Source organism: Tupaia chinensis, unplaced genomic scaffold, assembly GCF_000334495.1.
Source record: "Tupaia chinensis unplaced genomic scaffold, TupChi_1.0 Scaffold000313_1, whole genome shotgun sequence".
Classification (NCBI taxonomy): Eukaryota; Metazoa; Chordata; class Mammalia; order Scandentia; family Tupaiidae; genus Tupaia; species Tupaia belangeri.
In genome coordinates, this window is record NW_006159806.1 from 497,806 (window position 1) to 504,116 (window position 6,311).

Consider the following 6,311-nt stretch of genomic DNA (forward strand, 5'->3'; position numbering starts at 1 on the left):
ACAAATGGGAGACGTGATCCTTGCTTTAAATAAATACTTAAACACACCTCGGGTCCCACCCGCGTCTGGACTCTAGGTCTGAGTGTGTGTGGGGGAGAAGGTGGCTGGGACAAGATCCCCAAGGATGCCATGATTCCCCTCCCCCGTCATCAGCACATGGAAATCGGGGTGCCAGTGGTCAACATGATCATAACGAGCCCCTTAGCTCTCCCACCTCCAGTCCTCTACAGACATCACCTGGCCAGAACAGGGACGGCTGAAATTTCCAGAAGGTCAATGGTCCGTTAGAGGTGAGGGTTCTACATGGTTCCACTTCTGGGAAGGATATGGTTGTGCTTAGAGCACTTTCTTGAGCTGGCTGTACAGGACCAGCACAAAGGCACCCTCCATGCCCCTGAGGACATTGGAGGTAGCCATTCTCCTTTTGTAACAATCACCTCTCCACCCCAGCTCTGGCTCTGGCTTTGCTCTTTGATCCACCACCCACCCTGCCATGCTGATGGAACGGGCTATCTCCTTTGTCCAGGACTTCACGGTCAGAGGCATCACCAGCACCATCTCCAAGATGACCGTAGCCTGATCGAGTGGGTCAGGACCACTGCCCTCGAAGACCTTGCACCCCACCCCACTCACCCTCCGTCCTTCAGCACCTTCCTCCAGCAGTCCAAGGTCCCCATGTACATGATGTCGGCTCCTCTGCACCCAAACTATATCATCACATGCTCCTGCACAGTGTGGAAGGAGTAGGACACCACGCCAGCCACCACCCTCACCATCCACTCACACTCCATGTCCTACTTTCCCACCTCAGCCACCAGACGGGTTCCTGAAAAATCCAGGAGATACACAAAGCAGAGAGAGGTGGCTCTGGGCACCCCTGCAGAGGCCAGGTTGCTGGCAAAGTACTTGCGAAACTGCATGTACTTGTCCATGCCACCCAGGAAGATCTGCTTGTACTTGTCATTGAAGGCAAAGTAGAGGGCTTGTGTGGGGAAGTAGCGGATGATGACAGCCAGGTTGCCCCTCCAGAAGAACAGCATGCCCTGCTCCTTGGGGGTGCACACAATGCAGTCCGTGATGCCCTGCTTGTGGCTGCGATCTGCTTACTGATGTGCTACACCTGTAGCAGCAATCTGACCCACTCGATCAGGCTACGGTCATCTTGGAGATGGTGCTGGTGATGCCTCTGACCGTGAAGTCCTGGACAAAGGAGATGGCCCGTTCCATCAGCATGGCAGGGTGGGTGGTGGATCAAAGAGCAAAGCCAGAGCCAGAGCCGGGGTGGAGAGGTGATTGTTACAAAAGGAGAATGGCTACCTCCAAATCTCTTTTTCTGCACCCACCTGTCATCATCTCTGCTACTGTCAGTCATGTTGTAAAGCCGGCCTGATGCCAGCCCCACACTTTTTTGGACTTTCCAGTCACCAGAATCATGAATCAAATAAATCTCTACTCCTTATAAATCACTCAGTTTCAGGCTTTTTTGTTAGCAGCACAATAAGTGGACTAAAACAGATATATTATATTGCCTATAAAATGCTCATTTCAAGGCCAGCCTCTGTGGTGCAGTAAGTTTGTGGAGTTGGAAGCCTTATGCTAACCACAGTTCATTCCAGGCACATGGGCATGTACCCAGGAACCTGGTGAGCTGGAGGACTGGAGGAAGGGGATAGTGGTGTGATCAGGCCCTGGGATAGGTGTCCCTCTCTCTCTCTCATGCAAAGGCCATACACTATACTGTACAAAAGGATTTAGAAAAAACTTCCCATTTCAGATAGAAAGGGTATATTGTAGAATTTTTGCTATGCATAAGAAGTACTGATCTAAAAGTTGTACTAACACTTTGGTGTAGCTGCTGCCTGCTCCAACCCTTCAAGACCTTGATCATGGCTCCCACAGAGCTGCACAGGTTGAACTGTCAGCTTCCTGATAACCAAGATTCGCTTTCTTTTAAGTACTACTAAAAAATACCTGAACATGGACCTTTTCTCCAAAATGTTCATGTATTTGGGCTCAGTGACAGGAAGAAAATGGCATCCAGCTTTTCCTTGCCTCCTATAATAGGGTAGGAGTCTATTCGATTCTACTAAGCTGTCCTTGTCCCTTCTAAGACAACAGCATCCTCACATTCTAAACATTACAATGAAGATAGATAATAAATGCCTTCCTACACATGCATTTACTTTTCTTTTTTCAGGTTGTTTTGCCATAGGGTGTGTGCACCTGCCAAAGAGAGACAGAGAGAGAGAAGGTAACAAATCCTCCTCCAGGAGAAATGCCCATGCCACAATCCCTTCTCCTCTTTTCTCCTCTCAGGATTTTGGGCATGCACATGCATGCACCCTGTGTGGTTTTCAGGTCACTGGGTCCAGGACTCAAACACCACCTTCCTTCTCCTCCTCCTACCTCATCTCCTCCACTCTCCACCCTTCCTCCTTCTCCTCCTTTTTTTAAAAACAGAGTCTTGCTGTTGTGACCTCTTTTCCAACTGGGACCACAGGTATATAACACCACACCAGGCTTTTCTTTTTTTTTTTTTTAATTAAAGTTTATCTATTTTCTCCATAAGTGACATACACATCCAGAAACAGGGCACCCCAACAGGGTCCTGATGCTATAATCAGCCTCCAGTCAACCCCAGACCGTAAAAGCACACATGCCTAGTGTACTCAGGAAGGTCCATGGATACAAACCCAGAACCTTCCTCTGTGGGCCAGTCTCACAGAGAATCCCACTTAACCACTGTGCTCGCCTGGCTCTTTTCAGACAGGGACTTGCTATGTTGCCAGGCCAGGCTCGAGCTCTCAGTCCTCCAACCTCAGTCTTCCCAAGTCACTGGGAGTACAGGTATACACCACCATGCCCTGCCTTTAGGTTAGAACAGAAATTGAATCTGGGTTCCTCCCTGGGGAGCATAGCACTTTAGCAGCATGTACTATCACAGCAAGGCCATGTTCCTTTTTAATTCAGGTCACCCCGTGTTTTCAATCATTGGATAGCAAAAAGTGCAGGAGTCAAAGGCCAGAGCTTGGGGCCTAGTTTTCCATCAGATTCCCTGTTCTATTATCAGCAAATCACTACTCTCTGTGTGTCCAACTGTAAAATTAGGACCCAATTTGCCTGCTAGTTCTCAACGCAGGAACCCAGTATAATCTAATAAAAATTTTTGAGCTACCTTATTATTTTGAATACTGTTACATATTTTTCAAAACAACATCTACATGATATTATGTACAATGTGAAAAAGACTTGGAACTCCTCTTTTTTTTTCTTGTATACTATTTGCAAAAATAATGGTACCAAGGAAATGAAAATTGGCCTATCTAACCAAGAGTGTAACCCAGATACCTGAGAAACCTCCAGCTTCTTGCTGAGGGCTGGAGATACCTTGAGATGATCAAATGACAGATGTGTCATTGGGTCCAATCTGATCTCAAGGCAAAGTCTCAGGTGGAGTCAGGCTGGTACCTGGAGAAGGGACCAGAAAGTAACTTTGCAATGTCACCAGCAAGTCTCTCCTGTTGATTAATGCTGAGAGAATTCAGAATACTCAGCAGAATGAGGACATTTAACTGATGCAATACTGGAGTGTTCTGAGGTTCTTCGGCTGCCTGCCTTCTTTCAGTACAAATGAGCAATGCTTAGTGCTAAATTGAAGTGTTTATCAGCACTGTAAAGGGTCATTAAACTCTAGGCTGCTCAGTGACCAATACCGAAGAACTATCTTTCCAAGTGTTTTTAAATTTTTACTTTACCTTTTACTCTTCAATCGAAAGAGAACATTGTTAAGCAAAATCAATTGCAATCCTTACTTCCTTGAGTTTAAACCATTTGTTACTTTATTAAGTTACTATCCACTTAAATACAAAAATAGTTTGAGTACTTTTTTAAAAAGATAGATTTATTTCATTTTATTTGTTATTATTCTTTTTTAATTTGATAAGACAGAGAGAGAAACAGAAAATGAGAAACCAAGCCACGAGGTCTGGGACTCGAAGAGCAGCTGGCCATGTGGGAGTCCAGTATCTCAACTACCATGCCACCTGCTGGCCCCAGTTTGGGGTACTTTTTAAAAATCCAGAATCTTATTTAAAATTTTCTTAAATGGTCACTTCCGGGCCAGTAGACGTTGTGGTGGTTATGGGGCTAGACTCCCACATGGCCCACTGTGGTTCAAGGCCAGACCTGGCAACTTGAAAACCACGCCAAGCATGCCCTGCATGTGTGTGCTCAAAACCCCAAGAGGAAAAGAAAGGAGAAGGGATCACAGCATGCCCATCCTGATTTCTGGCTTTCTCTATGTTTCTTTCCAGTGAGCACACACACCCTATGGCAAAAACCTTAATTTATTAAAAAAAAAAAAAAAGAAAAGAAAAGAAAGGAAAAAGCCATTTCATTCTGTACCAACATATATCTGCATGTATCAATGTGTCAGAAAACAGTATCTATGTGAAAAGGGATTCCTCCATTCATAAATCAGCAGTTAATCATCCTGAAAGTATTTTCTCTGAATGATTATAAAAGCACCAAATGTAATCGAAGACAAAGGATGCTACGCTAACAGTATGTGCCTTCATGTTTTAAAGGACTAAGTATCCAAGAAAGAATCTGGATTAACTGGACAGGAATGAATGTAAAGTCTGCTTCCACTATAAATTCAAACCACGTATCCCCGAACTGTTTTCTGAAGTGAATTTCATCAAGGTTGTTGGGCATCTTCTGATTATGAACTATCTGGTCTGACTTTCAATAAGTTAACTCTTTCATACTAGCATAGCAATCACACATACTGTTATTTATTGAATCTGTTCAGTTATGTTCTCTTGTTTTACTATACTCAAGGCCAAGCTAAACCAACTGCAGGTCATTCAGGAAGTGCAAATATTCTTGGCAATCTGCCGGAAAGCTGTTTAACCTTTGGTCACTCATTCAGCTTCCCATCTCGGCATACTTGTGCTATTATTCAACAGCCCCTGTCATGCAGAACTCACAGGAGAGGAATACTGCTTTTAAAAAATACTCTTATATGGCTCTATTATAAAATGATGACTAATACTGACCACAGGAGTTCTTAAATCAGGCAACACTACAGTATCAAATCAGGAATTCATTTACTTTAGCAACAAAAAAACAGAAACAAAGGTTAAAGAAAAAGGAAACGCTTTCACTTTGTCATTAAAAGATCTATCAGATGACAAGTCCCTAAAACCCAGTAAGTTAATCATTATCTCAGGACCACATGAGAGAGCACCATACAAGAAAATGGTACCTAAGAGTTAAGCTGTAATTATTTAAATGTAAAGATGAAGCATCAACTATGTTTTTAAACTTAGTTTTAAATCATTATTGGTTTGCAAGAAAGCACAAGGAAATGTACAGAGAAGTCTCATGCGCCCACCCTTCACTCAGACTCTCCCAATGTTAACATTTCTACGTGACACAATATCAAAAGCAGAAAATCAACAATGGTGCAATCCATATGTTTTACTCAGATTTCACTGGTTATATGTGAATCCATGTGTGTGTGTCCCTCTATGTAACCTTTTTAAAGTTTATTCATCTTATTCATGAGAGAGAGTACATGCATGCACACACGTCAGAAAGAGAGAAGAAAGGGGGAAGACAGGGAGAGACAAGCAACCTCCATAGTATCTCCCCTCACAGCCCTCCAGCTCATCAGAATTTTAGGCAGTACCTGCACCCAGCGTGTTTTCAGGTCAACTAAGGATCCAAACCCAAGGCTGGCCATGTGGTATCCAGCGCTGCAGCTCTGCAGGCTACAATGGGACTGCTCAGGCCGGGCCTACTCTGTGTGATTTTACCATGTGCTACTTTGTAGAAGCATCACCACCACAGTCATTATAACCTCACCATGAGAGTCCTGCGGCTTCCCCATTTATAACCACACCTACACCATGCCTAACCCTGGACAACTGCTAATCTGTTCCCCATCTTTATATAATTACATTATGTCAAAAATGTTATATATGCAGTACATTTTCTTTTGAGATTAGTTTTTTTTTCGTAAGCATAATTTCTTTGGGGTTCATCCAAGGTGTTCTGTGAATTATTAGTTCATTCCTTTGTATTACTGAGTATTATCCTATGGTATGGATGAATTTCAGTTTGTTCAACCACTGGAAGCCCTTGGGTACTTTCCAGTTAGGGGCTATTACAAACAATCCTACTAGGAACACTGTGTGTAAGTTTTCGTTTCTCTGGGGTATCTAAGAGTACAAAGTGTGGGTCACATGACAAGTCCTCTTTTAGTTTTAAATGTTAAGTGCCAAACTATATTTCTGAGTAGCTGT

The 6,311-nt window shown here is 43.6% G+C and overlaps 1 pseudogene; it reads right to left on the bottom strand.

The window, feature by feature from the left end:
- Positions 1-686: 686 nt before the first annotated feature.
- LOC102497261 (ADP/ATP translocase 3-like) lies at positions 687-1,372 on the bottom strand (annotated as a pseudogene).
- Between the last annotated feature and the right edge of the window lie 4,939 nt (positions 1,373-6,311).